The 19469-nt window shown below is 42.1% G+C and overlaps 1 pseudogene; it reads right to left on the bottom strand.

Moving 5' to 3' along the window:
• Positions 1-1559: 1559 nt before the first annotated feature.
• On the bottom strand, positions 1560-3356 carry LOC110544437 (large ribosomal subunit protein uL23-like; annotated as a pseudogene).
• Between the last annotated feature and the right edge of the window lie 16113 nt (positions 3357-19469).

The following is a 19469-nucleotide window of genomic DNA, read 5'->3' as shown; positions in this document are numbered from 1 at the left end:
TCAAGGTGTAAAGAGTATCCTTGGAAGGAAGCATGGACTATGCAAAGAAGAGGTATGAAACTATAGCCGTTTACAGCCATTTTAGTAACTGTAAGCAGTTCGTATGACTGAAGGGCAGGAATGACAAAAGTAAAGACATACATATGTGTAGGAACCAGATTGTAAAGGATGTCATGTGCCAGGTAGAAGAGGCTGACTTTGACTGAGCTGTGGCAGAGAGTTTTCAAGTTTTAAGCAGGGAAACCAGTGATCACAAGTGATGGCTTCGGAGTCCAGATGCCTTGGAAGGAGTGGGATGGAGGCAGGGGAGAGATGTGCTGAGCTTAGATGAGGGCAGTTACAGCATGAATGCAGACAAAGGGCTAAACTTTACAAATTGTTTGGTTTGTTTGTTCATCTTACCAGAGTATGAAATCAATAACCAAGCTTTTCTAAAAGCTCACCCAAGAAATAGAGAAAAGCTCGTGCCAGATAAGGAAGTGGAGTCATGGTACACTGCAGGCTTTTACAAGCTGGATGAGAGCTGGGGCTCCCCTGTTGCCCATAGCGCCCAGCACTAGTTGATGGAAGTAGAGGGAGAGACCCACATGTCAAGGCCTGTCCTGGCTTCAGCCAGCTCCCTTATCCTCTGGCATCCCTGGATCTCTGAGACAGGATGACATGATATATGGGGCAAGTGACTACTATTTTTATGGACTAATTTTTTAGGAGAGATTCAACTTTTTCCTTAGAGCTTGTGTTTTCTTTCCAGTGGAAGAATTTTCTTATAACAGTCTTCAAGGACTGAAGGAACTTGCAGATCGTCAGAGAAGGCATCCAGTTTGTTCATTTCTTAATTCCCAAAGATATGACCCCGTTGAGAAAGCTGAGCACCTTTCTTCTGTCCACAACCTTTGTACTTTCAAAGGTCTTTATTCTCTTACTATATATATTTTTTGTATTTCCCAGGGGGGTAGGAGTGGGTGGGAGAATCTTAGCCCTTACTTTTCTTTTCCATCCAATATCAACACTTTCTGCCCTGACAGGGGTCTTTTTTAAAAGTGCCTAAGTCAGGACAGGTGAGATGGCTCAGCAGAAAAAGGTGCTTGCTCCCAAAGCTCAGGTTCCATGGCACAAGCACATCCCTGTAATAAACAAATGTAATGAAACAAGACATAGAGTTTATGTTCACAGTTAGGTGGAAGGAGCTTAACTGGAACTCCACATGCTCTAGTCCTTGCTATTTCACACAGCACACAGGCTGCAGTGGAAGGTCAGTCTTTGTGCCACAAGGCTGGCTTTGTTCTGACAGCTCTGGAATTTGCCTTACCTGACCTAATCTTGGGTGAAAATGTGCAAGTTTTTAGGGGCTAAGAAACGGGGTAATGATTACAGATGCTCAGTTTTATATTAATTGTTTTACAGTTAATTGTGTTGAATCTTCATAGCAACTCTGTGAAGGAGGTGTTGATATTTTGCATATGAGGAAACTGAGGCTCAGGGAAGTTACAGAATTTGCTAAGATTATTATGTTTTATGATGAAAAAGTGTATATTTAGAACTAGCCAGCTGGACTCAATCTAGATGATCCTAAATTTGTTGGCAACATCCAGAGCATCATAATCAGGAGCCAACCGAACATAAGCCTTCTTCTGTCCATCAGGCCTTATCAGGGTATTGACTTTGGCCACATCAATGTTATACAGTTTCTTCATGGCCTGTTTGATCTGGTGCTTGTTACCTTTGACATCTACAATAAATACAAGTGTGTTGTTGTCCTCTATTTTCTTCATGGCTGACTCAATGGTCAGAGGGCATTTGATGATGGCATAGTGGTCAAGATTATTTCTCCTGGGTGCACTCTTTTGAGGGTATTTGGGCTGCCTCTGAAGCTGCAGGGTCTTGGGCCTCCGGAAGCTGCATGATGTGAGGATCTTGTTTTTGTGGCTGTGGATGCCTTTCAGCACTCCAGAAGCTGCATGATGTGAGGATCTTGTTTTTGTGGCTGTGGATGCCTTTCAGCACTGCCTTCATTTCAAGGCCTTCGCTTTGGCTTTGGCCTTGGGAGAGGCAGGTGTTTCCTTCTTCACTTTTGGCACCTTCCTTGCTTCAGATTATTAGGCTAGTTATTAAAGAATTCAGGACGTAAAGTACATGTTTTACTTCAGATCCAATTTTACCCAGAAAGTCCTAATTCATGGGCACTGGGGATGGAATGAGAAGAGAACTTCCTTAAGTTAACCCTTTTCCCACAGAAAACGCCTAGAAGCAAGTTCTTTCAAAAGACCAGTGGTAGGCAGTGTCCACCCTAAGGAATGAGAGCTGAATTCACTATTCTTGTGTGCTCCTTTCTCTCCCTCCCTTGGTAAGCTACTAAAGCACACAAACTCAGGTTTGCTCCCCTGCTACGGACGAGCCCCCTCTAACCCTTTTGTTGTTCTATCTATAAAATGAGAGACCCATCAGAGAGAAGTGGCCTCTAAGGCCACTTCCAATCTTCCATTCAAGGACTGTATTAATTGTATTGCACTGTAGGATCACCTGATTCATTTGTGGATAAAAACAAATTTCCTGTTGCTATAGAGAACGAGGGCTTTTGAGTTAGAAAAAGATAGACTCACAGAGACAAGATAAGTAGTAGAAAGGGCAGAGGCGTTGAATCAGCCCAACTCGGGTTAAACACCTCTACACTAGGCAGGTCACTACTGCTTCTCAGAATTTCTGTTTCATCTGTGACGCAAAAAACCCCAAAGCTACCCCTATCCCTTGGAGCGAGGAAGCATTTGATAGCAGCACAGGGTGCAGACGGGGGGGGGGGGGGGGGGGTGAGGCCTTGCTTTTGTGTGAACTGGGTTTCATCACTTCCTCCTCAGTTTTGTACCGCAATTTCTCTAGCTCAAGGATATTCTTCTCTCTTCTTTATCCTAATGCCAGGGCGAATATTTTCTGCTGGGGTGTTGGTTTCCAAACTCCTCTGGCAGAGTTCCATTAAGCATGGAACAACACAGCTATTAACTCCTATTAAGACTAAGTGGAAACAGTGCCACTGAGGCCACACCAAGGCCTCACCCCTTGGACATCAGATCAGCTGGAGTTTCGAGTCTCCAAGGCCCTTCTCCACATTCCTTGGCGCCGATCCTTATCCTAGCACTCAAGTTTCTAGGCCATCTCTTCTGCCTAACCACAGAGCAGCTTAGTTCTTGTGTCACCTTTGGGTTCTAGAGCTCTCTCCAAACTGCCTTGTTGGTGGCTTGGTTACTGAGTAGGTGACTAAAGGCTGTTCTTTGAAGAGTGTGACTCTCAGACAGTCAGTCACCTGACGGTCTGGTGCTCTGAATAGGTTTGAGTTTGTCTTTGCTGTTGGACAATAAGTGCATTCTGGCCTTAGCTGGTTTGCCTGTGATGTAGACGGTCTCCTGGGGCAGGAATTTCCTTTACTGCATCTTCGTCTTCAGCTTCTGTAACCTGTGATAGCCCTATTTGGGCCCCAATGCCCTATAGCCACCTTCAGTTGCAGGGTGGGATGTGTCATACCAGTTTCTAGAGTTAGGCATGAGCCAGAATTGGCTTTGAAATACCTACCCCCCCCCCCCAAATATCTAGTTCTGTTTAACCTGTCTGATGACTGTCTGGCCTCTAAAATAAAATCCCCTATCTCTACTTTGACAGATTGCCAGTTGGCTCCCAGAGGTGACTAAGTGGAATTGGGCTGGGAGCTGTTATGAGACAATATTCAATTTGAGTGTCTTCATCTTGGCATATCCAACTTAACCTAAAGTGAACCACTCTCGACACTCTTGACACATTCTTGCCCTTTAGAACCCGCCAATGGCCTGGGAACTGTCTCCAGAATGTGACAGGCAGCTGCCTCATGGCATCACCAGTTGGTTGTTTTTTTTTTTTTTTTGTTGTTGTTTTTGTTTGTTTCTGTAACTTATTTTTTAATTCTTTATTAATTACACTTTATTCAGTTTGTATCCCCCCTATGGTTCCCTTTCTCCTCCTGTCCCAACCCCTCTTCCTCCCCCCTCTGCATACATGCCCCTCCCCAAGTCCACTGATAGGAGAGGTCTTCTTTTCCTTCCTTCTGATCCTAGTCAATTAGGTCTCATCAGGAGTGGCTGCATTGTCTTCTTCTGTGGCCTGGTAATGCTGCTTCCCCCTCAGGGGGAGGTAATTAAAGAGCAGGCCAATCAGTTCATGTCAGAGACAGTCCCGGTTCCTATTACAATGGAACCCACTTGGATACTGAACTGTCATGGGCTACATCTGTGCAGGGGTTCTAGGTTATCTCCATGCATGGTACTTGGTTGGAGTATCAGTCTCAGGAAAGACCCATCACCACTTTTAAAGCCAGCTTTTGCCCCTTCACAGTCCTTCATTGGTATCTCTGTATCTCCAGAAGAGTCTTATTTCACCTTTGCCTACCTGGTTCTTTGAGATTATGCACAAGCTGAGAGCTGTGAACTCAGGGGACAGAGACTGTACCTGTGCTGGGAACATGGAGTCTGAAGAAGAGCCCTCCAGTGGTACTTGCTCCCCTTCTAGGCCTTTAGGGAAGCCTTTCTTGTGAAGCATTATGAGCTTTCAAAGAAACAAAAAAAGATTGTATAATTCAGCCATCTTCCCAATATGCCACTGCTCCCTGAATTTCTGGCAGCATTGGTCTGACCTTAACCCTTTTGGAGGCCTACAATTCTCTGTGTAGGAGCTTTCTTGGTGGTGTAGCACAGGGTGAAGAACTCTTGATCATGGCTTCCCTGTATGAAGAATCTCAATATTGTGGACTACTCTGACAAGCTGGGGAGCTTTCAGTGGGGCCATTGTTGTTTTCCCCTGCCAGATCTAGGCCTTTGTTTTAATAGCCAGTAGGTCCTGAGGACCATGTCTGGCTACACAAGCTATTGTTATTTCTAGAACTACTCCCATCACTGTTCTGCTAAGTTCCAATATAAATTTGTGAGTGTGCCAAGCATGAAAGAAGGACAGAGTATGTACCTTGGCAGTTGGAAGGGCCCATGGGCCCAACTAATGGGTGATTACAGTCTACCCTGTATGAGGCATGAACTCTTAGGCTACATGGATCTTGCCATTTTTGACTGGCTTATTAGCCACCTGCTACTGTCTGAACACCCCACTAAGAAGCAGCCATTGCTTGTCCCTTGGTTTACAGTTCCACAACAATAAGATCAATCGGCACTAGGCCTAAGCAGGAAATGAGAAGGAAGTCTTAGAAGGGACTCCTACAAGGTGTGGCTAAAAATCCTTGGGAAGAGAGTACAGGAAGAGAAATAAGAAATATATATAGGAAGATGAGCATGAGGAGACCATTTGGCTTCCTGTGTATAGACGTAGGTATGCTTATTTCTGGCAGTCAATGTATGGCTAATACCTACGGGATGTTAAAGGGGCTATTATGGGTCTTCAAGGCAGCATGCCACCAGAAAATGGAAATGCACAGCTCCTTAGAATTGGAAGAGCACTTTGGTAACATCTTTTTGTCTTCTTCCATTTCCGAGTGGTCATCCAGCTTCTGCTTAAGCATCCCCCTTCCTCTCTTGGCTGTCTGTTCCAGCCACAGAGAGCATTGACTCCTAAGACAGAAATTTTATTTTTTTCCTCTTTGTATTAAGTCAAGACCAGCTTCCAGTCTTGGGTTCCAGGTCCATCCCCTCAGGCATCCAGTTGGGAATAGATTCCAAATTCAGATACATACATTCTCTTGGACTCTGATGGAAGACAAGGGAGAAGGAATTCAACATTCGTCTGAATGTTCTATTCTTGGAATGTCCTTGGCAGTCCCAACTCTTTCAATAATCCATCTTCATGGCACTATGCTGTCAACAAATGTAATCTTTCTGTGATTCAGTTTCCTCATCTGTGAAATGGAGATGAAAAGAAATAACACATGCAAGAACCTTAGTGCAGCCTGTGAATATACGGTAAGCACACAGGAAATGTTATGGTGAACACATGGCTATTATCAAACTCAGACTTATAGATTTGCTCACTCAGCTGAGTTCTTTATATTTTCTTAACCTGCGTGCTTAATATTTGTCTCGGTAGCTAGTGCATAGCAGACACTTGATTTGGGCTGACTTGGAGACAAAGACAAGGTCTCTCCCCTCTGCTCTATCCTACTCACTTGGACCTGGACATATTCTACTTTTTCCTCTTACTGGAGGATGCCCACAAATGAATTCTGTCTGCTCTTTTCAGGTCCGTGGAGTTCAAAATCATCAAGTCCCAGAATCTAAGGATGGAAAGCTGTCGGTTTCATTTAGTCTGCCTTACGATGTCACTCTTCCTCCATCTGAGGCTAGAGGTCTGGCTAAGCTGTCATTCTCCCCATGAATAGCCCCACAGTGCCTTTAGGGAGCTGGAGGTGGAGCCCTGAGATCCCGGCATACATGGGAAGAATGGAGGTGGCTTGGACTAGTAGTCTAACTGAGAATGCCATATGGACTCTGGGTTACTTTCTCTTTTTTTAAAAAAAAAATATTTCTTTCAGTTTATACAGGTGTGTTTCATGTCTGAATGTTCATATGAGCAGCATGTTTGTGCCTAGCTCCTGTCCAAATCAGAAAGAAGATGGTATCGGAGCACCCCAGATGGTTGTGATCCACATTGTGCGTGCTCCGCAAGAGCAGCAAGTGCTCTTAAAGTTTGAGCCAACTCTCCAGCCCACTTTCTCTTAATTTCTAAGTGAAAGTGTCTTTCTAAGTTTATGGGTTTATCAAAGGAAAAATGTACATTTTTGTATCAAAGCACAGTGATGGGCAGGAGAAGGAAAGGGGAGAGTGAGAGAGGAAACACAACTTGGACACGGGGAGATGCGGGGGTGGAAGAGTGAAAGAGAAACAGATTGACACGGAGAAAAGAGGGTGAGAGAAGATAAAGATGAAGAGATTTAGTCAGAGATGACAGTCACAGGGGAGGAGTGAGAGAAGGCAGAGACAGATACACATATACACAGTAAGAGAGAGGAGGAAGGAAGGGAGAGAGGGAGGGAGGGAGGGAGGGAGGGAGCGAGGGAGGGAGGGGGAGAAGGAAAGAGAAGGGAAGTATAGAGAAAGAGAGGAGAGGGAAAGAGAAACAGAGGGCGAAAGAGAATGAATGCACCAAGACCAAACCAGCAAAAGTGGGCATGACAGATGATAATACTGACATGTTCTGGGGCAAGCCAGAGACCAAAACCCAGTGGGAAGATCTTCAGAGGTCAGTACTTCTCAGACTGGGGAATTAGCCAGACAGCTCAATGCTGGCTTCTGAAGAGCACACCAGTCGTCAGACACGCAGCAAATCTAGCATACTTCTATTCACTGTCCACACAGGAATGGCTTATATCTAAGTTTGGAGAGAGCTTAGGTTCACTTGTCATACTGTTGTCCCAGCACATACCTAGTTTGGTCATGGATCTCTGAGCTTTCATTTTAAAATGCTTCTTAGTCAGCACCTGGGCCAGGTGGGGCTGAGATAAGCACCACACAGAAGGACTCCAAGGGAAAGCCTGTGCTCATTAGAGATGTGCCCGAGTGGAACAGCCAAGACACTGCTCAGACATTATGGGAACATGATGAATCAAGTGAGCAGGTACCAGAACAGAAATGCTCAGCCGACAGTGTCCATCGTGTAAAGAATAAGGCTAGGTGTATACCTGGCGGTGTGAATTGGACAGGAGGCTAAGCAAGGCTGGGACAGTGAATTGGCCAGTCTTCAAACTAATCAGAAAAAAAAAAAAAAAAAAAAAAAAACCGCTCTGGATAAGGTAGAACTTCAGATCGCTGAGCATGTCTGCCCTGTCTGTAATGTGATTAAAATTGGTTTAGAAATTTGTGCTATGTTTCAAGTGAGTGCTGTGCTTAAAATGTAATTGCATTTGGCTGTGTATTTGACATTCTTGAAATCAGAGCAGCTTGCATGCAATAAGGAAATTTTTCCAGAATGGGATTTGATTTTTAAGCCAATGCATAGAAGAGCAGTTGCAATCCGAGCCTCTGATGAATGGTTCCTTCAGGGCTGCCTCTTGGGCTGGCTCTCTCTTTGTACTTCCTGTTCATTCTGGAACTTTTCTCTGGCACTCAGCAGGAGGGAAGCTTCTTGACTCCCTAACTTCAGAAACCACTTTTCTCCTTGCAGTCAGAGCCAATCTAGGCCTCCCTATACATCTGCCAACCTGTGAATATAGATGCCAGACTGGGGCAGTTAGGAACTGTCTTTGTAATCCAGGATTTAGGAACTTTTTATGGGATTGGAATCTTCCAAGGCTGGTGTTCTGTTCTTACTGGCTTGCTCTCCTTTGTCAGAACCCAAAACAACTGTCATGATTGCTAGTTAATTCTTTTTCACTGTTGCAGAAGCCAAATGACTGTTAAGGATTCTATCACTCCCTCAATAGGGATGTTCTGAGAAAGGGAAGAAAACAGGAGAAAGAAAAAACAGAATGTGATGTTTTAGTATCCCTAGGTCTTCCCAGTCTGGACTCTGGTTGGTTATTTGCAGCAGTTCATTGGCTGTGAAAGAGGATAGCCTATTGTTGTTACTCTAGAAACCCAGAGTTCAAAGTGACTGCCAAGGTTATTTAGTCAGTCAAAAAAATATTTTGAGCAGATACCATATGCCAGGCACATGATATGAACAAATACCGTCCTTTAGCCTAGAGCTTCCAGTTAAGTGGGAGAGGGTTTGGTCACACACAGGTGTGTGAAGTGAGTCCAAGTATCCAGCCTAGTTAAGCAGTCTGAATGGTGTCCCTGCCATTTAAGATTGTGGCCTGTAGAAGCTGGCCAGGTGTAGGGCAGGGAATAGGAAAGGACGAAAGAAGAAGACCTGTGAAGACTCAGGTATAAGGGGGCAATGTTGAAGACACCTTTATGGCCTAATTAGCTTCACATGGGAAGATTTCCTCTGGCAAGCTGTCTTGCAAATGACTTCTTTTGTTCACAAGAATGACAGGCCTATAAAGAACATGACTTAGATACTTGACCCCTACCCAACCTGCTCATGAACCAAGAAGACTAGCTATGCTTGTGTCAGATAGTGCACTGTCACCTTGTCAATCAGGCAGAGAAAAAAATGTTGTTTCGTTGTTGTTATCTTTTCCTTTGTTTGGGACAAGAGTTTTACTGTGTAGCCTGGGGGCTGTCCTGCAACTCTCTATACACATCAGGCTAGCCTCAAACTCACAGAGATCCACCTGCCTCTGCCTTCTAAGTGATGGGATTAAAGGCATGTACTGCTATGTCTGGCCTCAGAGAGAAGTTTTATCTAACTATCTGGCATTAATATTTGTTTCTTGGGCACAGTATCTAGAGGCTCCCAATTTGGTATTTGTCCACACTTTACAACTGTCCTCTTTGTCTCAGCTTTCTGTAATAAGCGGATTTTTCCATGTCAAGAAAAAAAAAACATACAAAGTATATACACTGTGACAAGTGCATTTATAAACAGACAAAACATTAAATTCTTACCATATGGTTAAGAAGTAGGTTGCAGATGGGAAAACTGAGGCCTGGAGCAGCAAAGTAACTAACTCTCTCTAAGTCTCAGTGCTAGGAAATGAGGCAGCTGGAATTTTGTCCTCATCTTATTAATTCTCCAAGCAAGCTATAGAACTCAATACAACAGTTCAGTGACAGCATCAGCCATCAAAAAGTCCTGACATTTCTTTATTCATGTGCCTACCTTCATGCCCTGTTAGGGCTGCCATCACCACCCTCAGCATGTCTGTGATGGGCCAGCTGGCAGAGGCCTTGACACCTATAAATTTTAACCAGCCAAAGGCATGACCCAGCCCAGAAGTTCAAGGTGAGGGGGAGGCTGCTGAATGGCTTGCAATGGTCTCATTACAGCCACTTCAAGTAGAACATGTCACTGGACTGGGAGGCCCACCACCTTTCTACATGTGCAGAGCAAAGCACAAGGGGGATGCTCTCCTGGAGTCCTTGGTGGAGCTGTTCCTTCTCCCCGGGATGCAGTTAGTTCTCAGGAACCTTTCCCCTCCTTGAGATCCCTGGTGTTTCCCACACCAGGCTGGTTGGCTTTGAGCCCAGGCTGTATGCAATGATGAGGTGCCCATTCTTGAAAGCTAGCACAATTGTTTCTGGGGAGATATGTGGGCTTCCATTATGAAAGAGGGCAAGAGAGTAGGAGACAATGAAGTGCAATGTCGATCTTGCTATAAGAATAAGCTGGGATTTACTCTCCAAAGTTACTTCTCAAGGATACCAGGACAATTTGGGGGGTCCCTAGAAAAGATGATAAACTTGAGTCTAGGCTGTTTCTAATATTACCATTTTCCTTACTGGATGGGCCTCCTGTGGAATAAACTTCAGTGTGACGTTGTTCCTATAGCCTCCTAGACAAAAATGACTGTGGCAAATGTTCTGATTAGTGTATCTGCAAGGAGTAATGTTTGAGATAAAGAGCCCCTGTTGCTTATTATGTTGAATGAAGAAACCCCATTTGTTTTGAAGGGAAAAGTGCAAAGGAATTTCTAAGGAAGCCTTCACTTTGTCAAGGGAGGAAGAGGCTGGAATGAGATCCAGGGCCCAGGGAGTCCAGAGGCATCTGAAGAGCCTTTCATCCCCTTCTGAGAACTCTTGAGCCTTCCCTCACCTATTTATGCTACTCCTGGTGAGCATTTTACAATTCTGCTGTGGCACAGTGAATGATAATCACCATGCTAACTAATGCCGCCGTAATGGCCCTGTTATTGATGTGATTCAGATTCATGGACCAGCAGCAGCAGCATTGCCTGGAGCTTGTTAGAAGTGCAGAATCTCCAGGTCTCGAATCAGAATCTGCATGGTAATGAGATCCCTGGGCAGGGAAATTTAAGAAGCAGCTGTTTAGTGCAGGGACAGTTGCTCTGGGAACTTGGTCAGACGTCTAAGTCTTTTTGATTACCTGCTCATATTGGCTGCTTTGTCTTCTATTGGTGACTCTGTATCCTCAATCCTAATCTATGACTTTGTTTTATGGATGAGAAAGCAGGGAACTAGAGCAATGTGTCCTGCTTTGTAGGCAGTCTGGGAGCGAAGAGGTGATGGTAGCAGAAAGGAGAGATATGTATGGACTTAATTGGGGCCTGTGGGAAAATCAAGAGTGCTCCCCAACATCCATTTCCTAGTTATATTTAGATATGACCTGGTTACCAGATGTTAAAGTAGCCTTTTAAAGCCCAGGGCTAAGAAAGCCAAGGAATATGGAATGAAACTAAGATGCTAAACTTCGTCTTAGCTACAAAGTTTAATGGGATCTTAAATGTCCCTTTCTATACAACTGTCATCCACCTTAGTTTACACTCTTCACCTCACAAAAAGTCTATTTTTATTTATTTATTTATTTTTAATAATTTATTTCATTTTATTTTTTTATGTGCATTAGTATGAATGTGTCTGATCCCTTGGAAATGGACAGTTGTAAGCTGCCATGTAGGTGCTGGGAATTGAACTCGGGTCCTTTGGAAGAGCAGGCAGTGCTCTTAACCACTGAGCCATCTCTCCAGCCCCAAGTCTATTTTTATTTATGGTCCCTTACTTTTATTAGAAAGTAAATTACCTGTATTGAACTAAAATATGTCTCTCTATGGCATCTATCCGCTTATGGGCCCTGATTCTGTCCCTTGAACATCCATCACACATCATCTGATCTTTCTGACTTACACCACTTCTTCATAGCTATAAAACAACTTTGTGCTGAGCCTTCTCTTCAGGCAAAACAGTCCCAGATCCTTCAACTACTTCTTATGAGACCTGGGTTCTGACTCCATCTCCAGCCTATGTTCCCCTTAACTGGAAAATGGATCAGGATTAAGTTGTAAAGACACAGAGAGACCAAAAGTCTCAAGAGCAGCTTGGTCTCCTGGCTGGAGTCTGGATTCTAAGTGCTTACCCCAGGAAGCTCACCTTAGAAACAGGACTTTCTTTCTGGAAGTTCATCCGAGGACATTTTCAGAATCTGGTGCTTTCCACTACTGACCAGACAAGGCAGCTTTTAAGTAGTTGGTTGGTTCCTAAACTACTCTTCTATCAACTGTATCAGTCTTTCTTGACTCTTTCAGTCTCTCTTAGTAACGAGTATCATGTCTTTCCAGGGAGGGGCTCGGCAGCACTGTTGCCTGTTTTCCCAGCACTCCCATGTCTCCCTCCAGATAGAGCTGTACGGCAACATTCCCTGTCAGTGACTGTCTTTACTAACTAGAGACCCTAGGTAGAGAGGTGAGAAAAGGAGGCAACCCTCACTTGGTCCCTTTATTAGGCTTTAAGTCTCCTTTTTTTTTTTCCTCTCCAGCTGGCAAAAAGACCATCATTTTCACTTCCTGGTTGGCTTTTGCTACTCTGCTTAAACATTCTGTCACATAACCTACTTTTCATAGGTCGTACTTTTCATGGCCCTGTACTCCCAACTGTGGGGAATAATAAAAGTAGTAACACTAATAACTATTAGGTATTAAATATTGAGTATTTATGTTTTTTTTTTTTTGGCTGTTTTGAGATAGGGTCTCACTATGGAGTCTTACCTGCATGGAACCCACAGTCCTCCAACCTCAGCCAACAGAACACTGGGATCATAGGCATGTATCACGATGAACAGCTTTTGAGTGCTTATGTTTTAAACACTTTGCATATATACTTTTATTTAATTCTTACAACAGTGTGGTCAAGTGCGTTCTCACGATTCCCAGCCATATTTTCAGATATGTTAATTCATTTGCCAAAGGTTTCATAGGTGACATATTTACCTGTATTTAAAATGATTGCAGACCCAAAGCCCACATTCACATTGTCACCTTAGAGGCAGACTTTCTCAGGTGTTACAAAGGCCACCAGCATCAAAATCTTTAGGAGTGGTGGGGGTTATTTAAAAGTAACAGATCATAGAGGAAATTTTACCCCTTTGTCTTTGTCTTTAACTGTAGATTCAGCTTTCGTTATCTTTTGAAGTCTATGTATCTCAGATATCAGTCTGTTTCTCACACTTAGGTGTTATCAAAAGCACTCTTAAAGTTTGTTGAAATGCAGGTGCTAGAACTCATCTTCAGACAGTAGGCTTGGGATGGAATCCAAAAATTAGCAACTGCTATCATTTTAGCCATGATAAACACTGAGCAGTCTTTATTGAATATTTTCCTCAAATTTCCTTATCTACTCCTGGCCTCCCCTTTGCTTAGCAAAAAATTCTCTATCATATCATTTACCTGATGTGGGCTGTCTGCTCTCTCAGCAGATCTTAGTAGTTACCTTTTTAGAAGATTTCGATGTGTCCCTACAAATTGATTTGCAAATTAGATAACCCTGTCATTAAAAAGACATTAAAAAATTCTGTCAGACTCTTTGATTACCTCCCCTTGAGGGGAGAGCAGCCTTACCAGGCCACAGAGCAGGCCAGTCCCGATGAGACCCGATAGGCTAGGGTCAGATGGAAGAAGGGGAAGAGGACTTCCCCTATCAGTGGACTGGGGGAAAGGCATAAGAGAAGAGGAAGGGAGAATAGGATTGGGAGGGGAGGAGAGAAGGGGCCACAGCTGGGATACAAAGTGAATAACCTGTAATTAATATAAAAATAAATTAATTAAAATAATTCTTCTAGAGAATTCTGAGATCTGATAATGCATTCAGCAAAGTAGGGGCCTACAAAATCAACACACAAACATCAATAGCTTGTTTTTTTATTTTACCAATATAATAATTATGATGAAAAAGCTATGGGGGGATTTGTTTTTTTTCCCCATAATTTTATTTTTCTCATTAGTTACATTTTGTTAATTCTGTATCCCAGCTGTATCCCTCATTCCCTCCCCAATCCCACCCTCCCTCCCTCATCTCCTCCCTGCCCCTTTCCAAGTCCACTAATAGGGGAGGACCTCCTCCCCTTTCATATGACTCCATTTTGTCAGGTATTTTCAGGACTGGCTGCAAAGTCCTCCTCTGTGGCCTAACAGTACTGCTCCTCCCTTGGGAGGTGGGGAGGTCAAAGAGCCAGTCATTGAATTCCTGTTAGAAATAGTCCTTGTTCCCCTTACTATGGGAAACCAATTGATTACTGAGCTATCACGGATCACATCGGAGCAGAGGTTCTAGGTTTTATCCTCTCATGGACTTTGGTTGAGTGTCCATCTCAGAAAAGACCCTGTGCCCAGATACGTTTGGTCCTTGTGGAGCTCCTATTCTTTCCACATCAAACTCCCCTTCTTTCATATGATTCCCTGCACTCTGCCGAAGGTTTGGTTGTGAGTCTTAGTATCTATTTTGGAGCACTGCTAGGTAGAGTCTTTCAGATGCTTTCTGCGGTAGACTCCTGTCATACGTTCAATGCATATCCCATTTGTCATTCTAAATGAGGATTGATCATCATACCCCGTGTCCACCTTCTTGATTATCTTCTTTAGGTGTATAGATTTCATTATGTTTATCCTATCTTTTAGGTCTATATAAGCGAGTATATTCCATGTTTGTCTTTCTCCTTCTGGGATACTTCACTCAGAATGATCTTTTCTAGATCCCACCATTTGCCTGCAAATTTCATGATTTCTTCCTTTTTGATTGCTGAGTAGTATTCCATTGTGTAAAAATACCACAATTTCTGTATCCATTCCTCTGTTGATGGACATCTGGGTTGTTTCCAGGTTCTGGCTATTACAAATAAAGCTGCTACAAACATGGTTGAGCAAATGTCCTTATTGTGTACTTGAGCAAATTTTGGGTATATGCCTAGCAGTGGTATAGCTGGGTCTGGAGGAAGCGCTATTCCTAATTGTCTGAGAAAGCGCCAGATTGACTTCCAAAGTGGTTGTACCAGTTTACATTCCCACCAGCAATGGAGGAGGGTTCCCCTTTCTCCACAACCTCTCCAACATGTGTTGTCATTTTTGTTTTTCATCTTGGCCATTCTGATGGGTGTAAGGTGAAATCTTAGGGTCGTTTTGATTTGCATTTCCCTAATGGCTAATGATGTTGAGCATTTCTTTAAGTGTTTTTCTGCCATTCTATATTCCTCTACAGAGAATTCTCTGTTTAAATCCGTTCCCCATTTTTTAATTGGATTACTTGTTTTGCTGCTTTTCAGCTTCTTTAGTTCTTTATATATACTAGATATTAACCCTCTGTCAGATAGAGGGTTGGTGAAGATTCTTTCCCAATCTGTAGGCAGTCGTTTTGTTTTGATGATGGTGTCCTTTGCTTTACAGAAGCTTTCCTGTTTCATGAGGTCCCATTTATTGATTGTTGCTCTTAAAGCCTGTGCTGTTAGAGTTCTATTCAGGAAGTTGTCTCCTGTGCCAATGAGTTCTATGCTGTTCCCTACTTTTTCTTCTAACAGATTTAGCGTATCTGGTTTTATGTTGAGGTCTTTGATCCACTTGGACTTTAGTTTTGTGCAGGGTGATAAATGTGGATCTATTTTCATTTTTCTGCATGTAGAAATCCAATTAGACCAGCACCATCTGTTGAAGATGCTATCTTTTTTCCATTGAATGGTTTTGGCTGCTTTGTCAAAAATTGAGTATTCATAAGTATGTGGGTTTATTTCTGGGTCTTCAATTCGGTTCCATTGATCCTCCTTTCTGTTTCTATGCCAATACCATGCAGTTTTTCTTACTGTTGCCCTGTAGTACAGCTTGAGATCAGGAATGGAGATACCTCCAGATGATCTGTTGTTGTATAGGGTTGTTTTGGAGATTCTAGGTTTTTTGTTTCTCCATATGAAGCTGAGAATCTTTTTTTCAAGGTCTGAAAAGAATTGAGTTGGAATTTTGATGGGAATTGCATTGAATCTGTAGATTGCTTTTGGCAGGATGGCCATTTTCACAATGTTAATCCTACCAATCCATGAGCATGGGAGATCTTTCCATCTTCTGAGATCTTCTTCAATTTCTTTCTTCAGAGACTTGAAGTTTTTCTCAAACAGGTCTTTCAGTTGCTTGGTTAGTGTCACCCCAAGGTACTTTATGTTCTTATTGGCTATTGTGAAGGGTGTTGTTTCCCTAATTTCTTTCTCGGCCCTTTTGTCTTTGGTATACAGGAGGGCTTCTGATTTTTTTGAGTTGATTTTGTATCCTGCCACTTTGCTGAAGGTGTTTATCAGCTGAAGGAGTTCTCTGGTTGAATTTTTGGGGTCACTCATGTATACTATCATATCATCTGCAAATAGTGACACTTTGACCTCTTCCTTTCCAATTTGTATCCCCTTGATCTCCTTTAGTTGTCTTATTGCTCTGGCTAAGACTTCAAGTACTATGTTGAAGAGATATGGAGAGAGTGGGCAGCCTTGTCTTGTCCCTGATTTCAGTGCGATTGATTTAAGTTTCTCTCCATTGAGTTTGATGTTGGCTGTAGGCTTGCTGTATATTGCCTTTACTATGTTTAAGTATGTGCCTTGTATCCCTGATCTCTCCAATACTTTAAACATGAATGGGTGTTGGACTTTGTCAAATGCTTTTTCAGCATCCAAGGAGATGATCATGTGGTTTTTCTCCTTCAGTTTGTTTATGTGGTGGATTACATTGATGGATTTCCGTATGTTGAACCACCCTTGCATGCCTGGGATGAAGCCTACTTGGTCATGGTGGATGATATCTTTGATGTGTTGTTGGATTCGGTTTGCAAGTATTTTATCGAGTATTTTTGCATCTATATTCATAAGAGAGATAGGCCTGAAGTTCTTTTTTTTTTGTTGGGTCTTTGTGTGGTTTGGGTATCAAGGTAACTGTCGCTTCATAGAATGAATTTGGTAATGTTCCTTCTGTTTCTATTTTGTGGAATAGTTTGAGGAGAGTTGGTGTTAGCACTTCTTTGAAGGTCTGGTAGAATTCTGCGCTGAAACCATCTGGCCCAGGGCTTTTTTTGGAGGAGAGGCTGTTAATGAGTGCTTCAATTTCCTTGGGGGATATATGGCTATTCAGTCTTTCTATCTGATCTTGACTTAATGTTGGTAGATAGAATCTATCAAGAAAATTGTCCATTTCATTTAAATTTTCAAATTTTGTGGCGTATAGGCTTTTGTAGTATGACCTAATGATTGTTTGGATTTCTTCAGTGTCTGTAGTTATGTCCCCCTTTTCATTTCTGATTTTGCTGATTTGGATAGATTCTCTCTGCTTTTTAGTTAGCTTGGCTAAGGGTTTGTCTATCTTGTTGATTTTCTCAAAGAACCAGCTTTTTGTTTCATTGATTCTTTGAATAGTTTTATTTGTTTCTAATTGATTGATTTCAGCCCTGAGTTTGATTATTTCCAGCCTTATGCTCCTCTTGGGTGTATCTGCTTCTTTTTTTTCTAGGGTTTTCAGTTGGGCCATTAAGTTACTTGTATGTGATGTTATAAATTTCTTCTTGAAGGCACTTAGTGCTATAAATTTTCCTCTGAGCACCGCTTTCAATGTGTCCCATAAATTTGGGTATGTTGTGCCTTCATTTTCATTGAATTCTAAGAAGTCTTTAATTTCTTTCTTTATTTCTTCCTTAACCCAGCTGTCATTGAGTAACAAGTTGTTCAGTTTCCATGTGCGTGTCGGCTTTTTGTTGTTTCCATTGTTGTTGATGTCCAGCTTTAGTCCATGGTGGTCCGATAGAATACAAGGGATTATCTCGATCTTTTTATATCTGTTGAGGCTTGCTTTGTGACCAACTATATGGTCTATTTTGGAGAAGGTTCCATGAGGTGCTGAAAAGAAGGTATACTCTTTTGAGTTTGGGTGGAAAGATCTGTAGACGTCTATTAGGTCCATTTGATTTAGGGACTCTGTAAGTGCTTTTATTTCCCTATTTGGTTTCTGTCTAGTTGATCTGTCCCTTGGTGAGAGTGGGGTGTTGAAGTCACCCACTATTAGGGTATTGCCATCAATGTGTGGTTTAAGCTTTAATAATGTTTCATTTATGAATGTGGGTCCTCTTGTATTTGGGGCATAGATGTTTAGAATTGTGATGTCTTCTTGGTGAATTTTTCCTTTGATGAAAATGTAGTGCCCCTCTATGTCTTTTTTGATTAGTTTTGGTTGAAAATCTATTTTATTAGATATTAGGATAGCCACTCCTACTTGTTTTTTGGGTCCATTTGCTTGAAAAACTGTTTTCCAGCCTTTTACTCTGAGGTAATGTTTATCTTTGTTGCTTAGGTGTGTTTCTTGGATGCAGCAGAATGTTGGTTCCTGTTTCCGCACCCATTCTGTTAGTCTGTGTCTTTTTATTGGAGAGTTGAGTCCATTGATGTTGATAGATAATAATGACCATTGAATGTTATTTCCTATTATTGTGGAGTTGGCGATGTTACTGTGAATCATTGCTTGTTTGCTTTTGACTTTTGTTGGAAATTATCTTTAACCTATGTTTTCTTGGGTGTATTTGTTTTCATTGGATTGGAATTTTCCTTCTAGTATCTTCTGTAGGGCTGGGTTGCTGTTCAAATATTGCTTAAATTTAGTTTTGTCTTGGAATATTTTATTTTCTCCATCTATGTTGATTGAAAGGTTTGCTGGGTAAAGTAGTCTAGGTTGGCACCTGTGGTCCCTTAGGGCCCGCATGATCTCTTCCCAGGCTCTTCTGGCTTTCATAGTTTCTGATGAGAAGTCCGGTGTGATTCTGATAGGTTTACCTTTGTATGTTACTTGGCCTTTTTCCCTTGCCGCTTTTAGTATCTTTTCTTTGTTCTGTAGATTAAGTGTTTTGACTATGATGTGGCGTGAGGAGTTTCTTCTCTGGTCTAGTCTATTTGGTGTTCTGTAGACCTCTTGTCTGTTTGTGGACATCTCTTTCTTTAGGTTGGGAAAATTTTCTTCTATGATTTTCTTGAAAATATTTTCTGGACCTTGTAACCTGGACTCCTCTTCTTCTTAAATTCCTATTATTCTTATATTTTGCCTTTTCATGGTATCCTTGATTTCTTGGATGGTTTGTGTTTGGGATTTTTCTGATTTTATTTTTGCTTTGAGAGAAGTATCAATTTCTGTGAGTGTATCTTCAGCACCCGAGATTCTCTCTTCCATTTCTTGAATTCTATTAGTGATGCTTACCTTTGAGATTCCTTCTCTTTTCTCTAAGTTCTTCAGTTCCAGGGTTTTCTCAGTTTGTGTTTTCTTTATTGATTCTAATTCTGTTTTCATGTCTTGCAACATTTCCTTCATCTGTTTGAGTGTGGATTCCTGTGTCTCCAAGATGGACTCTATTTTTTTGTTTGTTTCTTCTCTTAGTGCCTCTGCTTCTGCCTCCAATTGTTTGGCTATATTTGCATGTGTTTCTTTAAGAGCTTCTTCGTTCACCTCGTTTGTCTTTGTTTCTATTTGGGAGGCCAAATCGTTAAGGGATTTTTTTGTATCCTCTTTAACTGTTTGAATCTCTATGACTATTTCTCTGAGAGATTTTTTGGTTTCCTCTTTATGTGCCTCAAATAACTGGATAATCATAGCTTTAAAATCATTTTCTTTTTCTGTTTCTGCTGAGTTGGAGTGTCCAATAATTTTGGAGGTTGCCGGTGAAGCCATGATATCTTGATTTGCG

Source organism: Meriones unguiculatus, chromosome X (assembly GCF_030254825.1).
Source record: "Meriones unguiculatus strain TT.TT164.6M chromosome X, Bangor_MerUng_6.1, whole genome shotgun sequence".
In the NCBI taxonomy this organism is placed as follows: domain Eukaryota; kingdom Metazoa; phylum Chordata; class Mammalia; order Rodentia; family Muridae; genus Meriones; species Meriones unguiculatus.
The sequence above is the reverse complement of the archived record's forward strand: the minus strand, read 5'-3'. Positions and strand labels throughout refer to the sequence as shown.